At 25.9% G+C, this 26,426-nt stretch overlaps 1 protein-coding gene across 2 annotated transcripts in view; it reads left to right on the top strand.

The window, feature by feature from the left end:
- LOC107448374 (uncharacterized) overlaps positions 1–26,426 on the top strand; it is a 188,723-nt gene that overhangs the window by 84,225 nt on the left and 78,072 nt on the right. Inside the window, exon 1 of one of the 2 annotated variants that reach the window (XM_016063543.4) lies at positions 15,849–16,090. The exons of the other annotated variant lie outside the window; for it this stretch is intronic. The gene's annotated coding sequence lies outside the window, so the exon portion shown is untranslated. Of the gene's footprint in view, positions 1–15,848; positions 16,091–26,426 lie in introns of those variants that run through there. 2 annotated transcript variants of the gene reach the window in all.

Raw genomic sequence — 26,426 nt, forward strand, 5'->3', positions numbered from 1 at the left:
CCATAAAGTTATTTAAGCTTGTTAACGAAAATTAGGAAATTTTTCTTATAATAATCCCGGCAACTTAATATTTTATATAAATTTTAATTTTTTAAAAATTATTTATGCAGTAAATGGGAAAAAAACTTGATTGCTTTGTGAAACTATCGTTGCAAGTATTCCAAAAAAAGAAATAGTAATGATAATCCTTTTTTCTTTCCTTTTTAAAAAAATTAAACATTTATAGCTTAATTTAGATTACGCATTTATTTGCAATTAATATGTATATATATATATATATATATATATATATATATATATATATATATATATATATATATATATATATATATATATATATATATATATATATATATATATATATATATATATATATATATATATATATATTTATATATATATATATTTATATATATATATATTTATATATATATATATATATATATATATATATATATATATATATATATATATATATATATATATATATATATATATATATATATATATATATATATATATATATATATATATATTAACAGATTTTTTTTTAAAATCCAGTATGGCGTTTAAAAGAGACATCAATGTCTTGTGATTGTAACTTTAAAACAACAGATAAACCAATCAGATAAGGTGAAACACGCATCACTGCTCATGCCTTTTTTTCATACTAATTGGTCAACAGAAACTGAAGTTCAAAATTTTTTTGTTAATTTCTTGTCTAAAGTGATTTTTTTTTTTAAACAATGTTCTTGGGATATAAATAATCTGAAATAATTATCTTTCCCCATTTGTAGTTTTACTAAACAAATTAAAAGGACAACTAACTTAATCATGTAACTTTTTATCGACAAGTTAATATGACAGGTTGAAATAGTTTAATTATTGCTGTTGTAATTATTGCTGTTTTTCACACTAAAATATGTAAAAGTTGAGGAACCAGCGGATATTAATTTATATCGTTGAAATATAATTATAAGTTGAGTTGTTTTCCTTCTCTTTCTTTCTTAATTTTAAAAAAGCAATTAATCCCTATTTATCTATAGCGTAATCATGCTATAATATTAATGAGGGGAAAAAATATCTCTTTAACATGACCTGCCGTGTTAGTTCATAAAATAAATACCGGAAAAAAAATTCTACTGCATATTGATGAAAACAATTAATTGTACTTATTATTAATCAGCTGAAGAAAAAAAGTTATCAAGACCATTACATCTTCATCATCGATTTTATTTTTAGTATAAACAAGAATATTAAAGATTTTTAAAGAAAAAGAACTAGAAAAATTAAATATTGATTGAAAAAAAGCAGAAGATTTTCATTAACAAAGAAGTAATATTACTACAAATATTAAGCCCTATCGGCAATTGCATGTACATCAATATGTTACTTTAAAGCGATATTATGAACTTTTAAATTCATTATTTTCTTATGAAAAGCATGCACAGCGGTTGTAGCAAATTTGTTCTTAATAAAAATTATTCTTAATAAAGAGTTTAAGGGAATGAAAAAGAATAAACCTAATTTATTTAATAAATATTTATTTACATAATTAAATTCTATTTTTGTCTTAACAGGTACAATAGAATTCAGATAATAGAATAGAATAGAATACAATGAAATAAAATAGAATAGAATAGAATATATATATAATAGCAACATCCTGAGATCGAATATATAGCTTTAGAGAAAGTAAGCTAATGAACGCGAAAAGCAATATTTTAATCATTTAATCAATTAAATTTTATTAAAATTTATCAATCACTTTTAATTTTGGCATTAAAAATTATAAATTATGATTTTTACCCTTTTTTACATGTTGTAAGTTATTTTTAGTGTTCTTAGTACAAAACACGCGGTAAAATTATGGTAAAAAATAGTGACATCCTGAGTGCAGCATTCGTAAAATCATTTTTACCATAAAATCCATTTTTAGCGTAAAATTTTATTCCGTAATTTTACAGTAATATTTAGTTACTTACAATGATTCAGGGATTTTACAGGATTTGATTCGGAATTTTTTAGTGTTTCTCTTCACATTTTGGACATGAAACAAAATACATAAAACTGAAATACCCTAAGATATTTATGATAAGATATTTAACCTAAGATACCCTAAAAACTGTCCAAAAGGTTACTTAATCGAATTTAATCGAACAATCAAAATGGCTTTTTTTTTCTTTTTCTTTAGGTTAAGTGTTCTATGTATTAGCTGAGATTGCAGTCATGTTTTAGCAAAAAATTAAATAAATAAATAAATACATAAATGAAAATAAATAAATAAAGCGTCTAGAATAATTACTAAAGAGCAAAATTTGGTGATAGGTGAAATTAGGTGTCTTTTTAATTACAAAGTCATATTTCTGTAAATAATCTTAGAGTTATTCAGAAATAAAATTTAAATGTCAATAAATTCTACTATTGCATGAGTGTCTAGCCAGTTTTTTTATGCTATGTGAATTGATACAATATCAACTATGAACTTCAGCTATTCTAGAACAAAATTTTCTAAAAACGAAACTAGCTAACTTTTTTGAATATCTTCAAATTATGATAGATGTTCTATAAAGAAAATTGCGATTAGATGAATGCAATGCGAGGCTTTTCTAGAATGAAAATAGCTTCCCAAATTATTCAACTTCCTCACAAAAAAATTTATGTTTAAATTATAATTGATATTCTACTTAAAAAATTTAAGTAACTTAAAGGAGATACGAGGCTTTTTTAGAATGACTGTATCTCTCCAAATTACTTAACTTTTTCGGACCAAATTTCTGTTAAATATATGCACAGTTATTTTTGTTTTTTGTTTTTTTGTAGTTCATATTTATATGATTGTATGTTATATCCGCTAAGATTATCAAGATTCCACTTTTTTACATTGAGAGTTTAGATTTACAGTGCCAAGTTTATTTGATACTGTTGTGATGAATTTTACTTAACTGAAAAATCTGTTTTCAAATTTTTTGTGAGCATTCTAGCGTTTTCAACTCCTCAGAGGCAATGAGGACCAGTGATAGTTTCATTTCATTTGTTACTACACTGTAAAAAATTGCGGATCAAATTACGGTAAAAAAGTACGGGCACTCTAAATACCGGTGCTTTTTTATAATGAAATTCGTTTTTACCGCAAAATTTTCAGGAACAAAAATCTAATATTCCGTAACTGTTATATAGTAATATTTACAGTAAAATCAACGCATAATTGGAATTAGATAAATACTGTAAAAATTACGGTATAAAATTTAACCCAAAATGGATTTTAAGGATGCTGCACTTTGTGTGCCAATACTTTTTAACGTAATTTGATCCAGAATTTTTCACAGTGTATGTTATTATCTAATCACCGCAAGAATTTTTATTTAATTTTATTTATTTATTTATTTATTTTTTGGGGGCGGAGAGGGGGAAACTTTCCAGTGCCCATTTGTAGAAAAGGGTAACAACAAATCCACTAATGAGCAAATCTATGCAAATTTAATTTTCGTATTTTTCGTTTAAAAAAAAATATTTATCAGATGCTTTCCACTTCCAATTTCCACATAAAATTAATCTAGAGCAAACAGATTTTATTGGGAAGTAACCAATCTAACAACGTTACTAAAAAATAAGGAAATAATTTATTTCTTTACCCAGATATTAGACTTTTACAGAGAAGTCCACTGCTTTATTAAAATTATTATTTTTCAATTTTATTATTTTTTATAATTTACCAATTTTTTGCAGTTTATTTTCATTTAAACAAATTGTGGCATCAGTTACATTTAATGAAAGGGTTATATCTAAATTTTCATTAAGTAAAATACATTATTTTTACAATAATATATACAATATTCTATACAAAATATGCTTGAATATAAAAAGGTAAGGTATTTTCCGTTAGACTTTTGACAGCATTATTTAATCATTATAAGAAAAGATTTTTATAATTATAAAAACATGGGTTTAAACGTTACATTTGAAATGTAGCTACGCTTGAATTAATTCTTTTTATACATTTATACACATTTTGAACAAACAACACCCATTTTTATCTTCTAACGTTTGCTATAATAGAATTGTCCTTTTAAGATACGTGGAATTCAGAGCTTTCCTTAATCTTTGCGAGAAAGTCTTAATTCAGAATTCTTATCTATATCATATTCTGTAAGATTTCTCAAGTTACTTCTGGAGAATAAAAACTATAATTTCTTCGATAATTTAACAAGTGCAAATATGCCTTTTTTTTCAATTTAATGACTTCAATTTCGATTTTTATTATTAGTATTATTGATAATGGATTTATAATACTTGTCATTTTTAATAATCAAACAAATGCTACCTCTATACCGACATGTGAACTTTCAACAAGATCACATATATATTTGCCTTCATACCCCTTCAGAAATTGTCACACAAATGACATATGCTATCTATATCCACCCATTAACCTTTTCCCGAAAACAAAATGATAAAATTTTCACAATTATCAATAATTTTAAATTGCATTCTTGAAAAATTATTTTTCCTTTAATTCATTTATAAAAAATTTCCACTTTCCTCTAAAATAACTAGAGTGCTTTATTTTATTTAAATATCTTATACATAAAACGAAAATGAAGGAACATGGCCTAATTCGTATTTTTTCATTTCAAAAAATTAAAAAAAAATTATGAAATTTATACACATAAATTGCTTTTTGATGTTATATAAATAATTCTAATACTTTAAATTACCAATTTGAATCATTCAAAGTAACTATACTTTGACTCTCAAAATAACATAAATTTTTTTTAATGAACTTAAAAATATAATCTCTATTTAAATCCATTAAAAGTTCTTTTAAAAATTTACTATTCTGACATGATATAATTCTACTACCTACCAATGTGAATTGTTCAAAATTACTATACTTTGAGACACATTATTCTTTCAAAATAATACATAAATCTTTCAATGAACTTTGAAATATTTACTCTCTTTAGGTTTTTTAAAAGATTTCTCTAACAAAAACTAAATACAAATGAGAACAATATGGTGTAACAAAAATAACAAATCCAATTTACATCTCAATAGCTCTTCTCCTTAACTTGAATGAAGAATAGAAAAAAGTTATAATAAAATCTATTTTAGGCATTTATAATTGCCCTTCATTGAATGTAATATGACAGAAGATCAATTAATGTAATTAAAACCATTAATCTATGTGTCTGCCTGTTCGTCCACTGGGGATGTACCTGGGCGGAGCAGTAAACATCCAATGAAAATGCTTCTCTGAGAAGAAGGGTGAGGAACTAGATTTGGCATTTTATCGCCAACTCACTTATTTAATACTTTTATTTCATTTTCCAAATACGCGAATGTTTTAATGAAATCTCCATCGATGCAACTTGTTTTTATTGATAATATTAAATAAACATTATTCTGACAATTGAATAATAAAGTAATGTTTGCATTACATGTATGTTTGTACTCAGCTTTTCCAACAATAATATAACAAAATTATAATAGAATAAAAATTAACAAATAAAAGTTTTCTAAAATTAAAATCAACTTGAATAAAAAAAAAATTGAATATTTTTGACACCTTACAGAAAGTGACATTTAAAATCTCTTATTATTGTTCAACACTGAATATACTTTTATTTTTAGAGAATTCAATATTAACTTTGACGCACTATTATGTATAATAATATTTTTTTTATATAAAACATAGAAGTCAACGAATTTTTGCTTTTAAATTTTAACATAATAATTCAACTATATTCTAATATTTGAAATCTTCAGTACAATGTAAAAAAAATTGGTGATAGTTGTCAATATTTTTGGTTTCGAGGTAAACAAAAATTATTTCACGTGTATGTTTTTATTTGCTTTTTCACTGTTTTAGTTTTATTTATTTATTTTTTCATTTTTCCTTATTTATTTACAAACAACTAATATTTTCAGGGTCATTAGAATGAATTTATCTCTTCATTTCAAAAATATTTATTCTAAAAAACAAGCAGATTTTTAGTAATGGGTATTCGCACTAATTTTTTTCAAACACTTATTATTTTGTCAATTTTATATCCTTTTTAACACAATAACTACAGTTTTGCACTTAAAAATGTACTTAGTTTACCTTAAGACTAAAAATTGTGGCAACTATACACGATTTCTTACAGTGTAGACAAAAAAAAAAAAAAAAAAAAAAAAACACTTTATAAGCTTTTGAGCTAATAATCTAATGGTTTGTTAAAGTAGACCAAACATTCGACCGTTTCCCAGTCCAAACTATTTCAACCATATTTTCCTATCCGCCTTTCAGTTTTAAAAATTCATACCCGTCGAAGAAAAAAAATGTATGTTCACTCAGAAAACATACACTTTTGTCTGATTTCGTAACTTTAAATATCGTTTGTATTTATAAATCAGCATATTTAAGATTAGGCTTTCGAACCATTAACATAGCATTTAGTGCGTTAAAATCTGACCAATAGATTAGAAGTTATTAAAGTGTTCTCTTTCGTATTTTACGTGCTGATTTTAGAGTAACAACAACTTAACAATGAGTATGATTTAATCTGAAGGAATTAGTTATTATAAAATGGTTAGCATTTTATAAATATACGCAAAAGAAAGAAATTTATACATACGTCATATTCTTACAATTTTGAATTAATATTTAAAAAAAATAAAATAAAAGCGCTTTATATTATACTTAATTTTTATCACATTCAATCATATTTAATTTTTATATTCTTAAACACTTTTTAATTGAATTAAAAAGAGAAACAATTTAGCCATAACCACAGAGAAATTGCGAAGTGTTTCACAGCATAATTTCGTGATAAAAATTTTTCCTCACATTCTGTTACAATTCTCATTTTTGTAAAAATCTTCAAAATTTTAAAGAAAATTTGATGCTTTATTACAGTTTCTTATTAGTCAATGCAGTAAAGAGCTACTAAAATATGAAAAAAATAATGTATTAGAAAAGATACTGATAAAAGAACAAGCAACGAACGCGTTTTTAGGGAAATACATAAAGATTTAAAGAGATTTTATTAAATAATATGCTTTTTTTATTTTTTTATTTTTTGTATATAAAGGCATACGAACTTCAAAATTTGTTCATTTCTTCCACTAGTATGCTATACTACTAAACAACGATTGGTTGATAAATTATACATTTTGTTTGGGTTGAAAAGTTTCAACATTTTTAACCCAAACATAAAACCTTAACCTATACATAAGCCGGTTGGGCCTTTTAAGCGCATAATTCCGTAATCTTATAATTTTGAACTGAAGACATTACATCTTCTAAGTGCACCAAAAGAATACAAATGCTTCGTGAAACGTTTTTATTATTCATCAAATGTTATAAGAATTTTAAAAATATCTCACTTTTTGTCTGTAATCTCCCACTACATTCTTTGAAAAATTGGTTCACCGTTGCACTATAATACCGGTACCTAAAACCATAATACGGTGTAAATTCGCTGCAACCTAAATATTATATTAAATTGTTTCCTTTCAAGTTGAAGCATAGTATCGTTCTATCAAGTTTAAGAAGTAAGCTCATTTGGTTTAATTTAGCATCCTCTTTAGGTTGCAACTATAGTATGGTTAACACGCTCCACAATGTTTAACAGAATATATATTTCTTATACTTTTAGCAATTGTTTCCTTTTATTTCTTAAATTTAAAAGTTAATGATTTAGTAACAATCAATCGAGGTTTCGAAAAACAAAGGTAGTTATAATCCCTGCAAAAATGAAAGGAGATAAACATTTTTAAAAAAAACTGCTGGAGAAAAAATATAGGCGAAATTCCGTTTTTTTTTTTAATGTGTGCGTAAAAAAAACTTGGAAAACTTCCTTTAAAGAAAAACAGAAAATCCTTTTTACGGTTTTGTTGTCAACGTGAAAAGAATTATAGAAAATCTAAAGACTAATAATTTCATACAATTCCAATTACCGCTTCGTGTAGTTCGGCTTAAAAGGCATAAACGTAAAAGAGGCTTAAAACCTAACAAAATCCTGTTAATTATATAGCCTCTGGTTCACATAAATAGAGGATTCGCGTCTATTTTAAGTATGAGTGATATTGAAACAAAAACAATCTTCGTGGGAGGTAAAAGATTTATATGAAGTTTTTTTTAAATTCTTTTACTGAAAGGGGAAGCTTGTATCTTTAGTCAATTCGTTTGCATGTGTTACTTTTTAACTAACTTGAAAACTTTCTGAAAGGTTTTCAAACCCACCCAAAGAGTTTTTTTTTTCTTTTATTATTGAATTTGTGTATGCGGAAACAAAAAGGATAGAAATAAAATGACTCATTTAGAATATTTAGTTGAAGTTTCGATAAGAAAGAACTTCAAATTCTTACAAAGAAAACAATAGGCTAGGAAAAGACATAAAGGAAAGCAATATGTACTTGCCTGATCTTATTAACATTGTTACTAGAAAAATATTAAAAAGATATTAATTAAAGAAAGAAAAAAAGTCCGAAACTTGCTGCTGTTAAAATGTTAGAAGATCAGTGTCAAAATTTATTTCAAAATTTTTGTATAATTTGACAGCATACGCTAGATAAAAAATATGATCAAAACTAACAAGATACATAAGTTTCTTTCGTTTCCGGTTCCACCAAAAAGTTTAGTAATTTTTACCGAAGCGAATGATTTTCTTGAAATTAACAATATAATATGGTTTTATAATAATGGTTTTTGGACAGCGAGTTCCTGGTTGGATAGAAAATTAAAATTATAAATGATAAAACAATGAAAAATATTAATCTTCTTAAATATTTTCTACGAGAAATTAGTCTTTTATTGGTTAATATGCTCACAATTGTCTTTATATACTTTGTTTATAAAGTCGGGGTTCCACCAAAAGATGCAGATTATTATACAGGGTTCCACAGCCGAAAAAAATTAGTAACCGCTGCTCTGGGGCTTGTTTCTAACGGCTCCATACAAATCTGATTTGGGAATCAAAGTTGGTTTTGAAGTATCCACACGTAATTCAGTTCTTATAAAAGAAATTGTTTTTAAAGTGTTTAGAATTTAAAAGAACTTTCTTTAAACAATGATATTAAATTTTGGTTAATCATAACAAAAGTCATTTGAATCCTACAATTAAAAAAAAATTCAACAATTTAAAAAAATCCTTAATCAACAGTCTTATTTTTTTATAAGAAAAACTTACGCATTTTATTCCATTCATTTAATTGTAGCTGTAAATCTGTAGCATTAATCTTTTTTTTCTACACTGTATAAAATAAATAAATAAAAAGATTAAAAAAAATACTAAAATTGCGTATCTTTGCATATAATGTGGTCAGAATGTTCTGTTCAAAGTTTTTCTCCTATTATCTCTCAATTCATGGATCTAGTTAGAAAAAAAAAATTCAAGTTTGAGTATAAAATCAAATACCTTTAACGCGAGACTATGTTTACCCTGTTAACTACCATATTTATTCTGTTAACCACCATGTTTCTCCCAAGCCATTCACGACAATCGTGCAATCGAATAAATTAATCCTAGAACATTTGACACTTAAAATAGATTATCAATCATTTGTAATTTGTAACGATACTTAACATATTAAAACAGCTATCTTACGTATATACCTACATAGGTTACAAAATGAGCCTTATAAGATGTAACGAATAATAATAATTTTTGACTGAAACTGCTACATTGCTTTATTCAAGTACACCCTAGTGATCATTATTTCTTTAATTGCGAAAAAAAAAAAAAAACTCTTGTTAGATTATTTTGAGGAGTTTTTTTACCCATTTACCATAGTATGGTATTTACTATAAAAACCGGTCATTATCTATCTATCTATCTATCTATCTATCTATCTATCTATCTATCTATCTATCTATCTATCTATCTATCTATCTATCTATCTATCTATCTATCTATCTATCTATCTATCTATCTATCTATCTATCTATCTATCTATCTATCTATCTATCTATCTATCTATCTATCTATCTATCTATCTATCTATCTATCTATCTATCTATCTATCTATCTATCTATCTATCTATCTATCTATCTATCTATCTATCTATCTATCTATCTATCTATCTATCTATCTATCTATCTATCTATCTATCTATCTATCTATCTATCTATCTATCTATCTATCTATCTATCTATCTATCTATCTATCTATCTATCTATCTATCTATCTATCTATCTATCTATCTATCTATCTATCTATCTATCTATCTATCTATCTATCTATCTATCTATCTATCTATCTATCTATCTATCTATCTATCTATCTATCTATCTATCTATCTATCTATCTATCTATCTATCTATCTATCTATCTATCTATCTATCTATCTATCTATCTATCTATCTATCTATCTATCTATCTATCTATCTATCTATCTATCTATCTATCTATCTATCTATCTATCTATCTATCTATCTATCTATCTATCTATCTATCTATCTATCTATCTATCTATCTATCTATCTATCTATCTATCTATCTATCTATCTATCTATCTATCTATCTATCTATCTATCTATCTATCTATCTATCTATCTATCTATCTATCTATCTATCTATCTATCTATCTATCTATCTATCTATCTATCTATCTATCTATCTATCTATCTATCTATCTATCTATCTATCTATCTATCTATCTATCTATCTATCTATCTATCTATCTATCTATCTATCTATCTATCTATCTATCTATCTATCTATCTATCTATCTATCTATCTATCTATCTATCTATCTATCTATCTATCTATCTATCTATATATATATATATATATATATATATATATATATATATATATATATATATATATATATATCTATATCTATATATATATATATATATATATATATATGTATATATATATATATATATATATATATATATATCTATATTAAAAAATGCTTTAAAAAAACTTGTAACGTGAGATTATTTTATTCTTTATTTATTAACCACAACGTTGTTTCTCATAACTTATTCACGACAATCGTGCTATAGACTAAACTAATCCTAGAACATTTGTTACTTAAAGCTTAAATGTCTTATCACTTTGTAATATGTAACGATACTTGACTTATAAAAATAGCTATTTTATATATATACCTATATAAGTTATAAAATGAACGTTAAGAGATATAACGAATAATAATGTTTGTTTTGTCGTTGTTTTACCTAGTACCTAGTGACTATTGCTTTTTTTTAAAAAAATAACATAACCTAATTAAAAAAAACAATGTGTAAGATCATTTTTTACAATATTTTTTACTCATTTACTATGGTAGGTCTTAAACACTCAAGTTCGTATAGCGTATCTAGAATAGAAAAATAAAATTAAAAATAATAAAAAAACCTGATATAAAAGTAACGTTAGATACCATAAATAATAAATAATTTATTGATTTAAGAATTGGTTTAAATGAAACTTCTAGGTTTTATTTATTTATTTACTTTAATTATTTATTTACTTTAGTTATACATTTATCAGTAATTATTAATTACTCATTTATATATTTATTAATAATTATTATTTATTTATTAATACGTTTATTATTCATTTATTTATATATTTATATATTAATTGATTAAATTAATTTACATAATTTTCTATATATTTAATTTATACAATGAATTTATTTATTTCATTTAATTTATTTATTTAACGATTATATTTTAGCATTTTAACTTTAGCAACGATTTGGGTAAAATTAACAATAAAATATGACTTTATAATATGTGATAAATTTGATAAATGGGGTAAAATTTGGTAATTTTATCATGATCCATTAGAGCAGGTCATAAAACCATTTATTTGGTTAAATTTACTTTTCATTTTTGTAATTTTTACTAAATGTGTGGCAATAAGTAGTATAATTTTGTAAGTCAGAATTCCCGGTAAATTGTTACCATATGAATGCTTTAAATATCATATATTTTCGTTTTATTAATCTGATTTTTTTAAAACCAAAATTACCATCACTAAACTGCACATCAGTTTTACTAGAATTATGTTCTCCTTGTGCTATTTTCTCAAAAATGCGATTCCACAGACCTAGCATATTATCTGATCAAAACCTACAAATTATCGAACTCTACGGATTCAGAATTTGTTAAATACACTATAAAAAATCCCGGATCAAATTACGGTATAAAGTACCGCTTTTTGGGTGTGTCATATTTATCAGAGAAAGTGCAATATTTATTGAATTAGACTAATTCAGTGATTTCATGATAATTATTACTTTAAAAATTATGGTACATCAGCCTTTTTTTTGTTCTGTAACAAGTTCCGCTAAAAATAGATTTTACGATAAAAAGTACCGGCACCCTGAGTGCTGGTACTTTTTAAGTGTATCCGTATGTTGGCTGTAGACAAGATTACAATAACGTAACTAATAATAATGATTAAGCAAGATAAGTGTGGAGAGCGCAGTGGCTCCATGAAATATATGCAAAATTTAGAAAACTTTGCCAAAAATGAGTTGATGAAAGTGATTGATTAAACTTGTACAATAGAGCTTGTTTGAGCTGCGATAGCTCTGGGAATAAAGCGTTCACCTTCCAATGAGGCGAACCGGGTTCAAATCCCAGTCGATACAAATTCCGCATCTGGTTTGCACCGACCACACTACTGACGTGGAATATCCTCAGTGGTAGACGGATCATGGGTTAGAGTCTTCTTGCCATCAGGCTAACCGTGGAAGGTTCTCGTGGTCTTTCTCTCCATGTAACGCAAATGTGGGTTAGCTCCATCAAAAAGTCCTCTACGAAGGCAAATTTTTCCCAATACTCGATCCAGGAGTTCCCTTGTCTTCTGGATTGGGTTCAAAATTAAAAGGCTACAGATTTGAACATTAGTAGTCGCAAATCCATAAAATTGGGTCGGCTATTTAACGACGGTTGTAAAAAATAAATAAAACAGCGTTTGTTTAATAGGTTCATTTTTGCTTACTTTTCAGGATCAAATTCAATTTTTATAGCTTATCGTAAGTTTTTTATGGTTAACTGTAATATGTTTGTACTGTTATGTATGGTTAACTTTCTTCAATGTATTGAATGGCCAACTCTCTTCGATATTAAGAAGAGATAGCCACTTGTAAGTTTACTTTCGAACAATTTTTGAATAGTTTTTTCTCAATATTTCGTTTGCTTAAAATATGCTGAGTGCATGCTGAGTTGTGTCTCTCTTCTTAGTGCTTTTATTTTGGTTATAAAACTCAATGGTTATCTATCCTCGAATTGCCTTATTTAAAGCCAATTTTTTGTAGTACGCTTGATTTACAATTTAATTATATGTTACTCTTAATAAGCAGAAACAAGTAGAACTAAAAAAGAATGTAATAAGAACATGGAAATATCTTTCTTAACTCTAAAAATTACGTATAAATCTTTACATTCTTACTTACTAAACAACTCTCAAACCAGATTTAACGTTAAAAAGTTTATTCCGTAAAATCGGTTAACTTTGAAAATTCAATAAAAAATAAGAATTCAACTCTAATTTAGTTACGAACTAACGAATTTTTTTTTTAGAACTGGAAATAATTTGTTGGATTATTTTTTATAGAAATAATTTAATTAACATATATCCTACTCATAGCCAAAGTTTGTTGTTTGTCCATTAGTGTAAAATTTTAAAACAAAACTGAAAAAAGAAAATATTTTTTAATCTTAATGCAAGATATGTTATGAGTTTAAGAAACAAATATAAAAATCGACATTTAGAGGTGAAAAAATTAGAGCAGCTTCTTCAAATTCAGTTTATTGATTATAATAGTAATTGTTATAATTATTCATTTATTTAACTTTTTGTTTTTGAAATATGAAATATATTTCTTGAAGTGCTAATTTCTCCATTTTCTCATTGTACAGTCCAGTTAAGTCAAATGCGTTTCTTTTCTTTTCACCTTCAAAATTTTTTTTTTTGATAAATGCCAAGCCTTGGAGCTGTGATGGCTCAGGGGATAGAGCGTTCGCCTCCCAATGGGGTGAACCGGGTTCGAATTATTCCGATGGCTGGTCAATCCGCATCCGGCTAGCACCGACCACAGTGCTGAAGTGAAATATCCTCAGTGGTAGACGGATCATGGGTAAGAGTCCCTTTGTATTCAGGCTAACCGTGGGAGGTTCTCATGGTCTTCCTCTCCATGTAACGCAAATGCGAGTTAGTTCCATCGAAAAGTCCTCCACGAAGGCAAATTTCTCCCAATACTTGATCCAGGAATTCCCTTGTCTTCTGGATTGGGTTCAAAATTACAAGGGGGTGGAGTTGGACATTAGTAGTCGTGAACCCAAAAATTGGGTTGGCTGTTCAACGACGGTTATAAAAATAAAATAAAAATATCAAGCTTTGACTATCATGCCATTTGCTCTCGAGCTTCCCAATACTTTTTTACCACCAGTTCGCTTTAACCCTTCGACGCAGGTAGGTCACCTGCGCCCCTTTTATATATATATATATTTTCTAACTCTCAAATTACAGGCAAAACTATATGTTTGCATTTTTTTTAATTATATAAAACCGTCTAATAGTTACTAAAAAATCTGTAAGCCTATCGGAATTGTATTTGTACTAAAATATAAAATCCAAACATAAAGAAGTTAAAAAAAAATTTTCCCATTCATATTTAAGAATCACTAATTGATTTTGTAAATTAAAGAAATTTCACTGATGAATAATTGTTTCTCTAAGCTATAAATAGTTGTAAGTAAGTGCAAATTTGAAAAATTATTGATTAAAATAATAAAGAAAGTATCAAAAATATGTTTAATAAAATTATGAGTCAAAGGGTTAATGACTCAAAAAAAAAAAAAAAAAAAAAAAAAAAGACATGCAATTAGACAGGCATAAATTTTTGATGACTAATGGTAAGATTGTACAATATAAATCGTATTAAGAAAGTAATTTTGAAAATTAGAATATTTTTTAACAGCAGATTTTGAGAGTTTGCATGGAAAATCCAAATTCTTCCTTTTCTATAAGAGATATTTTTAGCAGGTAAAATATTTATTTTAAACTATCCCTTTTTACATGTTACGAGTTCGAAAATATTTTACAAACTGAAATAGATTAGACTAGATTCCAGAAATAGATCCTGAAATAGATTTTTACAAAAAAAAAAGAAAGAAAGGGGACATGAAGTTTTGTTTTTAAATTTCTTATGTGTACATAAAAAATTTGTGTATTTGAAAATATAAACATTTTTGTATACCTTTATGTTACAACAAGTGTTACATGAACGAAATAATGATAAAAACAACGAGTTCATTGGTGAAATTTTTTTAAATCCAACAGTTATATAATTCAAGCTGTTTGAACTTTAAAATTTAAAAACCCTAGAAGTTTTTGAATTAAAAAATTCATTAAATTAATTATTAATCAAAAACACATTAGATATATTACTGCATACATATATATTAGATCAAAACATGCATTTATAACAGTTAGCATTAAAAAGTTTCCAAATGAGGGTATTACTAAGATGATTTTAAAAAAAATCAAGATAAACATCTACAAATCGTATAATTCTAAATGCTTAAAAAATATGTGTATACAAATTATTTTTTTAACAATGAATATATTCTTTAAGTATTGAAAAAAAAATGGTACGTAAATTTTAATTCAATTTAAACCTTCTTTACTTAAAAAGATAAGCTTCAACTATTGAGTAGACAGTGACAAATGGAAAGAGTCACGCCAAAAATGTAGCCTAAGTATTTATTCGCATCATTTGAAGGGGTGTTCTTAAGAAGATAATAACAAAACAATTTGGCGCTATTTACCAGTTTCATTGGCGAACACGTGCTCCCACCCTTGTGGCAACCCTGATAAGTTTCGGTGAATACAACCAACTATATGTCAGTGATGCGTTAAGCCTCCAATCCCTACACGTAACAGGGGTTTTGTTCTGATAACGGTAAAGTAATGCGGCGTTGTATTATCTATTTGCGCTTTTATATAATAAAATGATTATCTTACCGTGATACAAATGATAAAATTGATTGAAAGTAGCTTCCTCGGTCTTGGTAATTAACTGCCATATTTTAATGTGCCTTTCTCCAAGAAAAAATACTATTTGCCTTATTTGGTAAGTTTTGTTTAAAATTTTAATTTATGGGTAAAATTTTATGGCCGACAATCAATCGGCAGTTTGCAAATACTTATGAGTTTATCAGTAAAGAAAAAGACTATTTTTTTTTTTTTAGTTTGTATTGATTTTATGTAATTTCATTTTAATTGTAATTATCATATTCAGCCGTTTTTTAGAGAAACAATAGCCGTTTTTATATGTTATTTTAAACATTATACAATATTATATTATTTCGAAACAGGGATGAAATAAAAAATTTGAAATCAAAAGTATTTCTTTAATTTTAATTCTAACAGTTAGTCCAACAAAGGATAGGGTACACTTAGTGCTATGTAGACTGAAGCAAAAAACAGCGTGAATAAAGCGTAAATGAAAGTACATAAGTTATGTACTTTCTATTTCTAAACATTTCATTACATTTATGTACTTTCATTTGTGCTTTATTCAGGTTGTTTTTTGCTTTCGTTTAAAAGTTGGATTTTTACACCTTAGCGATTAGTATGAGCCGCATCTAAAAAAGTATCGATAAGGCAACGAAAGCACTAATACATAGCACTAAATAGAAAATAGATTGTTACAGAATAATATTTAAGAAGCCTCTTATTAAGCTTATTTTAGTATATAATTAAAACATGTAAATTTTAAAAATAATAATGATCAAAAATTTTAATATTAAAGCATATTAAGGTGAAAGTATTGTTTTAGTTCATATAATTTTGAATTTTTTTTTATCTCCAGCATAACTGTAAAAAAAGGTTACATCCAAGTTATTTATAATTAATAATTACTAAAAACAATATAAATAGATTTTCTTTTCAATTTTTAGGTTATGTAAATGTTAATTTTTTTTTTTTTTGCAACCTTCAGAGTTTTTTTTTCAACATTCTGCTTTTTTTGCATCATTGAAGTCTGAGAAACACCAAAATATAAAATTCCTTTTGTGTATAAATATAAAAAAGGAATAAGAGAACTAACCATCTTTCACACTGCGGTCAAATCCAACGAATAAACCTGTTAGAAACAAACAAGTTGCGAATTCGTTAAATTGCCGGTATTATTACCTGTCATCATGCATTGAGTTAACCTGGCGGCGCGACGTTAGTTTCACCAGCAAATTTAAATCTATCATTTGTATTTTTTCTACCAGCTTTAGCGTTAAAAAAGTGCTTGTTACGCAATTTATTGCAGACTATTTTTTTTGTTTATATATATATATATATATATATATATATATATATATATATATATATATATATATATATATATATATATATATATATATATATATATATATATATATATATATATATATATATATATATATATATATATATTAGCATCAAATCAATTTTGAGAACCGTCGTGGGTAAAATAATATTTGTATTGGCAAATAGTATATAAATAATTATTTACAATGGTACATAAATAATAGACACTGCTTTTAATGTGACGTATGCTTTATTTATTTTGAAATTCAAACTTTTTTATACACAAGTCCTTCTAAAATAATATTTTATTTATTTAACTATGAACGGAAATTTTGATAAGGCACATCTAATTGCAAGTACTTCTTATGTATTCAAATATTAGTTGAATGTAACTGCTTTAGCTATACTGTTTACTTTCCATTTTTAATTTACCAATGTTATTTGCATTATAGAACATCATTGAAATGCGATTAATGATTGTGTAACCATTAGGAAAAGACAATTAATGTTTTAAACAATTTATCAATTTCAGCAAGGACTGAAATAAGCCATTTTTACAAGCTGTTTGAGCTTCCTTGAGTTTTGAACTTATTATGAACAATGTCCATTTTCTTTTCTTTAAAGTTTTTAAGAATTAAATAGTACATACATTGCACAAAATTAGAAGTATTAGCGATAACCTAATATGATTGTTTTTTATGGAAACGTTTGTTTTTCTTTAGTAGAAAAGTACGACAAAAAGACAAAACAATTAAAATTACAAAATTTGGAATTTGATCTGATTGCTACTGAACTTTTGATATCTGTCAAAATTATCAATTATTTCTAATATTTTATAACGCTTCTACTAAATATATTTTAGAAATAATTTTTTAAAAACATTAATACAGTTTATAAGTTAATTAAACATGTAGCAAAAATTCAAATTTTATGGTTAAAGAAGTCGGAGGTCAGTTACACATAAATTGACTAGCTTCTCACACTTTTTAATTAGTATCTCTTACAGTGTAGTGTTAACCAGTTTTAAACTATCCTAGTTTTATTAAATATTGGAGTTAGTTAAAGTTTTTTAATTGACTGAAATACAAGATCGTTATTGTTTCTTACAGTAGACTATCTAAATTATCCACATATTTTTTTTCATATTGAATATTTGCAGTTTGTGCCAGATTAAAAGGATTGTGGTTCCTGCCGAGAATCATCGCAGTGATTTAAAAAAAGAACGATTAAGAAAGAACATACGTAAGATACAACATACCTACTATAAATATTTTCAGGCAGATAACTTTATTTTATAAAATTGAGTAAAGGTATTTTGCCTTTATAAAAATATGAAAACATTATGTCATTCTTATTTCAAAGTCATACTTGTAAGAGAAAGGAAAACGTTACGTTCGCAATATAATTGAAATGTAGAAGGCAAACACCTTAAAAGGTACGGTGATTAAAAAAAGGAAGTTTTATTGACTTTTTGCTGATCGTTGAGTGAATAATTTTTGAATAGAATAATTTTAGAATATAACAGAATTTCAGAAAATAATATTTTTAGTGTCAGGAGTTAATGAGCTTGCTACATTTACAATTATTTATTTTATTAAAACCATTCAATAAAATATTCGTTAAACTTAAAGTGATTGTTATTATAATTGAGTTATTTATATCAATACATTCTAAACTAAAACCTAATTCTAATAAAATTATTTTCAAATTTTGAGAATAATCATGCTTGTCTTAAAAACTACCATTTATTTCAGTTTTAAACTAGATCGGATTTTTGAATACAAATTTTGAGTTACTGAATTAAGAAATTTTTGCGAAGATAATGAAAAAAATATAATGATTAATATGTTGAAAGAAACAATACTGCACTTCATGGAGATATGTTAGATAAAATCTCACTTTTTACAACTTAGCTTAAAATATTTGTTTCCATGAGTTGTATAGTAAGCAAAACAACTCAATCTATGATTTTTGCTTTATTCATTGCTTTTCAGCTTTATTCATAAATCACAAAGTATACACTACCTTCAACAGCGTGTTGCAAGTATGGTTGAAAATTGCAATATTGCTTTTAAAAAGGTTAAGTTATCAGAGTATTCTGTACTAAATTCATTAACGTTCTTCAGATTAATTATCAGTCATCTAAGTATATATTGTTTAACGTATTAGTAAATGCATAAATATCATTGAAAAATAACAGCCGTGGTAAATGTCAACTAAAGATAAATCAAATGTTAATTTGTCAAATTTGCAAATTTTCATGCGAAAATATAACATTAATGTTTTTAATTTCTCCCCGATAAAATTATTTCATTTGCAAGCAAGAGTAAGTGAGAAATTTTGAATATTTGTATGTCAATGCTTCAAAGCAGTTTTATTACTGCTAAAAGTTACTGCTTCAGTTTTGTGCTGAATTATCAGTAAAATTGTTCGATAAAATTATTAACTAGATAATAATGGAATTTTTTCGATAGAAATATATCAGAAACTGTAATTGCTTTTAAATAAAAGGCATGAAAAGAGGGAAATATACTGACAAAACCAACAACACACATAGAAGCAAAATTAGTTATTACAGATATATTGTCATATTAAAAACTAATGATATTTTTTTAAAAACTATTCAAAATTAATTTTTTTAATGTTATTAAACGTTGATGAAATGAAATTGTGAACGTTACTATTTTTTGGTTCAGTTTTTGGTGCTCCCATACAGCTAGAAACATGGTAAATTTTACTATACAGTTATAATTTTGACCTTATTTTTTTTCTCAGCACAGTATGAAAAATCATGATTTTTGACAGTAATATTTAAGTCTACCTCTTGCTTTTAAAAATGTGGCCCTTTTCAGGAGGTTTTATTTCAACAAAGATAATTATTTCCTTGCTTAACCATTGCGGATGCATCCCAACTCCACAAGTACACAAAATTTGCATGTTTGAATGCAAATTCAAAAACCTGTGACGATCATTATTTGTGGATATCCGTCTCGCTTACAAAATAGCAGGAAATTCATTTTTTTTAGTTTCGTTATACCTCTTATTTATTTAGACTATCATAAGAAGTATGTTTTTAAGGCAATTCATTTGAAGGTATAAATATAAAACCTATTAAGAAAAATATTATTTTTAGAATTTTAATTAAGATGAAACAAAGTATTAATTTTTTATGTCTTACAACGTTAATTGGTAGATTAGCATTTGCTATCATGTCTGATCTGTAATCCTTTATGGACAAAATGTTTTTGAAAATAAAGAAAAAAAAATTACGTATATAAATTAATTATGAGTTAATTATTTATTTTTCAAACTTTAAATATGTGTCAATTTCCTGAATAAAGAATTGTTTAAATTTCAGCTCATTTAAGATCACCCTCAGTAATTATGGATATCCGTCTCACTTGCAAATTAGCAGGAATGTTTTCGTTTTAAATTTAAATTTCTTTTTTCTCAAGGTTTTGTTATAACCTCATATTTATTTAGACTATCATAAGAATTGCGTTTTTAAAGCAATTTATTTGAACGTATAAATGTAAAAATTACGAAGAGAAATATTATTTATTATTTTTGGAATCTTTATTAAGATGACTTGAAGTACTTATTTTATAAGCAAATTGATATATTCACATTTATAATTAAAATGTTTTTGTAAATAAAGGAAAAACAAATTAAGTATGTAAATTAATTAAGAGTTAATTATTTATTTTTGAAGCTTTAAATGTGTGTCAATTTCTAGAACATAAGGTTCTTTAAGTTTCAGTTCATTTTAGACCCACAGTTAGGAAAAAGATTTAAAAAAGAAATCAAAAGAGAGGAAATTATTTTTGTTTGCTTCATAATAGGTGATACCTAAAACGTGCTTTGATCACCTAAGAATTTTTATTTTAAAACAGCTTGTTTGAAAGAAATTAGCTGATTAAAAACAAAAAATAATATTCTAGCAGTCCTAATTATTTTAAAATAATGTATTTATTTTTTTAAAAGCATATTTATATATTAATTTGTAATATTATTTTGCTTTTGTCGAAACAAATTTTTAAATAAACTAGAAATATGCTTCATTCTTAGTAATATGCTTTTGTAGGGGAAAAAAACTTAATTATTACAACAATTATTAAAAATAAATGTTTATTTTCCTAATATTCGTTATGAATTTATTTTTATTCTAAACACTATTTAAATTTGTTATACATTTTATTCTTAATTACAGTTAATTTTTTACTTCGAGATTATACAACCGTTTTTTTTAAGTTTCAACTAAGTCTATTCGAAACGGAATTTTGAGTGAAAAAAACTTTAAAAAAAAATTGATTTGAAAAATGTAGTAAACAATACGTCTGAGTCCTTTTTTTCTTAATAGAAATATTTCTAAATATTTTCGAGTGAATACTCTTTTATCTATGAAGTTAAAAGTAAATGTTTTTTTTTTTTAAATTTTCGTCATGAATTTCATTTTATTATAAATACTATCTAAATTTATATTTTTTATTCTTAATGAGAGTTAATTTTATTAATTACTCTAGTTCTTTTTGTTACAATGAGAATACTTTTTATTTTATCGTTTAGAGTGACAAAGGTTTAAACAAACAAGGAAAGTTTAGTTTTCTAATCTCGTAAAAGAAATGGCATTGTCGGGATAACTAACTAGAACTAACGCACAGTTTAAGGTGTCTCGAGACGCTTAAAAGTACCCGTAATCACCCAAACTGCCAAAAACACGACATACTTTAATTTTCCCAGTGGTGGCCTGAAGTCCACCCTGCTTCAGATCGATGGGTATCAGCTAATCTGGGAAGTAAAGGCGGCCTGAGTGTAATGCTGACCACATTTCTACAATCATGTTGTTGGTCACGAAATTGTAGAGACTTAATTTACATGAATCCCCTGGCTCACAACAGGCTGTGGAGGGAATGCTTTATTTTACTGAAACTTTTAAGTTAGGTAAAGTTGAATTTTGAGTATTTAGCTGAGAAAATTAGGTATTACATGACATAAATTGTCAACTTGGAAATTATTGCAGAGTAAATTTTTTTGAAAAATGTTTAAAAAGATAACCTTTAAAGTTTAAAACTTCTGCACGTATGCTTTCTCAAAAACTATTTCATCTATTAATATAGTAAGTAACTTCCGTCGAAGTTTTATATTAACCCATCTGACAAATTATGCCTTTAAAGTCATAAAAAAACTATAACTTATGACTTTAGCATTTAAGCTTAATTTAAGACCTGTATTATTGAAATTGTAAAAAATTTTAGCGCATTTATCATACGTGCCCTATTCTGAAAGAAATTAGGAAAAGAAATTTAGATAATATTTTTAAACTGTGAAGAATAAATTTATCATATTATAATTTCCAAATCAATTTATTTCTAGCATCTATTTTTATTAGCTCCAAACTCAGACGTGCTTTTGCTTTAAAGTTCTAGTTTGAAGCAATAGTTTGAAATGTTTTGTCGAACACCACTTAAAGGTTGATTGACCATTACTTTGAGGAAAATCTTTTCTTGATAATTGTTAGGAAGCAATTAGTTTTTGTAATAAACCATGTTTTTTACTTAAATTAACAGTAAGAAAGCTGGTAATGGTACAAGATCAAAAGCAACAGTTCTAATTTATATATTCTTTCGATGGAGTTAATAGTTTACTTCCTTTTTAAGAAAAATATTACATAATCGATAAAACTATGAAATTAAGACTATTTTGAAATAAATATTTTCTAATTTTGTTTTAAATATTATTTCCTAGTTTTATTATATTTATTCATTAATGTTTGTAATGAAAGCAAAATGTTTTCCTATTATTAAGTTTGTTTAATGTAGCACGTATTAACATAGTTTTAATTTTTAACTTAAGATGTGTCATTTTTTTAATGTTGAAATGTCATGTATTTTTACAGTTTTTAATTATATTTCAGTCAATATCTTAGCTGTTATGTATTTGATATTGCGCAGCACTTTGAGTGACATATTCTAATTAAATGAGAAATAACATATAGGATTTTCATTTTCTTAGAATAAAAATACGTTATCTAAATTAACTTATATTACTTACATTTCAAAACATATTTTTGATATAAATGAATATTGCCGAAAATGACGCACTTGCAAAACATGGGAAAACATGACTTTACATGTTAAAATGACATTAACTATTAGTGAGTAGTTAGATCCAATATTGTCAACAAGCTAAAAATAATTTGCAACTGTTGTCATTTTCCAAAAAAATTTAGTTTTGTGATTTACAAAATTTCATGAACCTCTTTAAAAAAATTAGTTTAGTTTTTGAAAGAAGTTTTATTGTATTTAAAAAATGTGGTATTTCAAGATAGAAATTAAAAATGCATAGTTTGCTAAAAAAAAGTTTTAAAAAATGAGAATACACCTAGTCGGGAATTTTTCAAATGTTTTGAAACTTTTTCTAAACAAATTCTTATTTCTTACTAAAGTGCTTCTTGCTTTTTCTTACTTATTTCTTATTTATAGTGAATAAAGGTTAATATATATATTTATATTACTAAAAGAACTGTTACTAACAACAACTTTTACAAGTTTGTGAACACTAGTACTCTAAAATTTAAATATAAAAATTAGTTGGATAAAAAAAATGATTAGTGATGACACGACACATTATAAGTTCTAACAATTTTTGGTTATTGTAATTCATTTTAAAATTTCCGAAAAAAGCTGTTCTTATAAATTGATTTAAAAAATGCAAAATACATAGCTCGTAGTGATATAGTGTTGATAATAAGAAATTGAATAATATGACGAAAAATATGGCACCAGTAAAATATTGAACATATCACATTAGAAAAATACACTTTTAGACTGTTTATTTGTTTATGTTGTTATGTCTTCGACGAAATTGAAAATAAAATATATGAGTGACAAAACATCACAGTTATACATTTTACATTAATTTAAATTAAAATAAAACGTAATTAACATAACAGAATCAAAATCAGAGCTCTTTCAACAGGTGTAACTTACGCAATCAAAATTTAAATGGTTATAAAATTTTATGAAGTCCATTTAGGGAACTAAATAAGATCAAATGTGACTCAACAGGAGATTCTTTGAATGTATTAGAAAGTCTAATTGTAAATGTAAAAAGCAAAGAAAATTCTAGCACGTGTAATGCATTTAATGCATTTAACGTGTAATGCACGTGTAATGCATCTGTTAATATCCAATAAAATCTAATGTATATCCAAGCTCACAATGATTAAGTAAGATAATTAAAAACTTAAGTACAAAATTACATACGTAACATTGACACATTAGTAATACCATGCATAATTAGGTACACGTACTAAAGTCTTAGATAATGTTAAGGTAAAATACTGGTATAAGATTACTGAACATAAGGAAGTATCGTTTATTTAATCATTCTATCATTTGAAATCTACTGACAGATGTCGTGATTTTCAAGGGAAGATTGATTTAAAATGTTTCACGAATATATCTATTTTAGTTAATCTATTTGACACGATAAGAATAAAGATGTATCACATAATCACGGTGACTCCAGAGTTCTGATAATACTATTTTACAATCACATAATTTATGTGTCTAATATACAAAATAAATTAAATGTTTAACCTAAAGTTATTTAATATATTAATAAAATGATTTACCTTATTTTTAAGATGATTGTTTAAAGAGGCACATCACCCAATCATGGCCAAGCACACTGCCTCATTTTTAGTGCTTTATATTTTAAAGGCCATGGTGGGAGTGTTACATAATTTTTACCCTGGTCAAACAACGTGGACGGCGCCTGAGCTGGTATCTCCTTGACAAAACTTACACACCACTATCAATGAGTGGACTTTTGGCAATACTGCGTGTACACGCCGATCCGATTGTTTTGCCAGGATCGAACTCATACTAAGAGAGCATGCGAACTCATACACCATACTACGGTGAAAACGTTTCATTGCAAATTCTTTTCTACATCCGTAACTAATTTAAAATTGAAAGTATGGAAAAAGTGAGTTCAGACAAACTTAGAATAAGCCATGAAGTTTCGAATACTAAGCAGAAATTTTTAAAATTTCGAAATGAAAATAAATTATGAGACGATGACTTAGGATTACTCAATGGAAAAGTTCTCTTCCAATAATTTGTTTGCATTTTGATATTTTGAATTTTTTCTCTGCAACAGAACCTTAATGGCTTGCTCTCAGTTTGTCTGATCTTACTTTTTCTTTTCTTTTTATTTTAAATTAGTAATAGAGGCGAAAGAGAATTAGTAATGAAAAGTTTCTCCCGTGGTAATAACTCCTCTAATAACCGCACCACAACGGAGTGCACAGTTTAAAGAGTAAAATTAAAATGCTAAAAAATTATGAAGCTATGAAAAACGAAAAGCAGGTAAAAAGTTACTAAATCACGCAGTGTTCAAAAACACTTTACATATCGTTCAGATTGTTTTTCTAACATTGCAATCTTTCGTTTTTTAGCAAAACCAGAGAAGTTATGGACAGATTATACGTTCATGGTCCGACTTAACAGCAATATTAATTATTATACGACTCTATGGATCACCTTGAATGACATAATGGTTTAATTTAACACATTTTTACTGAAAACCCAATCTGTATCATCGTATGGTTCGAGAAATTACAGTTCAACGTAGAACCGATTGAGAGTGAAAAATATTGTGGTTAATAAATTGTCTTGTTTCGATTGAAAAACAAACTTATTTTTCATGGCATAGAAGGAATTTTAAAAGTAATAATGTAATTGTAAAATATCAAAGTTTATTCATATTAGTTTTAAAAAGTTGCGAGATTTACGGCTGTAATGGTAATTTAATAGGTAATGGTCTTTTGTCTCTGTGTAATTCATGAGCTGTGTAAGTCTTCCTAATTAGACGACAAGCCTCTTTTAATACCTAAGCTTTAATTTTTTTTATAAAAAATTCAATCAGAAATTTAATATTAATATTTTACTTAAAAAGAAACAAACAGGAAAAGATAAACGGCTTCTTGAAATTTAACCATTTAAGTATAAAAAGGACTCTTACTTCATTGTAGAATATCAGATAAATGTTTTTTTTTTAAATGGGAGAAGTCATTTATCAGATTTGTCCTGTAAATGCTTCATTAAGTTCATTTCTTC

Source organism: Parasteatoda tepidariorum, chromosome 11 (assembly GCF_982258835.1).
Source record: "Parasteatoda tepidariorum strain Cologne lab strain chromosome 11, Ptep-v5.0, whole genome shotgun sequence".
Lineage (NCBI taxonomy): Eukaryota > Metazoa > Arthropoda > Arachnida > Araneae > Theridiidae > Parasteatoda > Parasteatoda tepidariorum.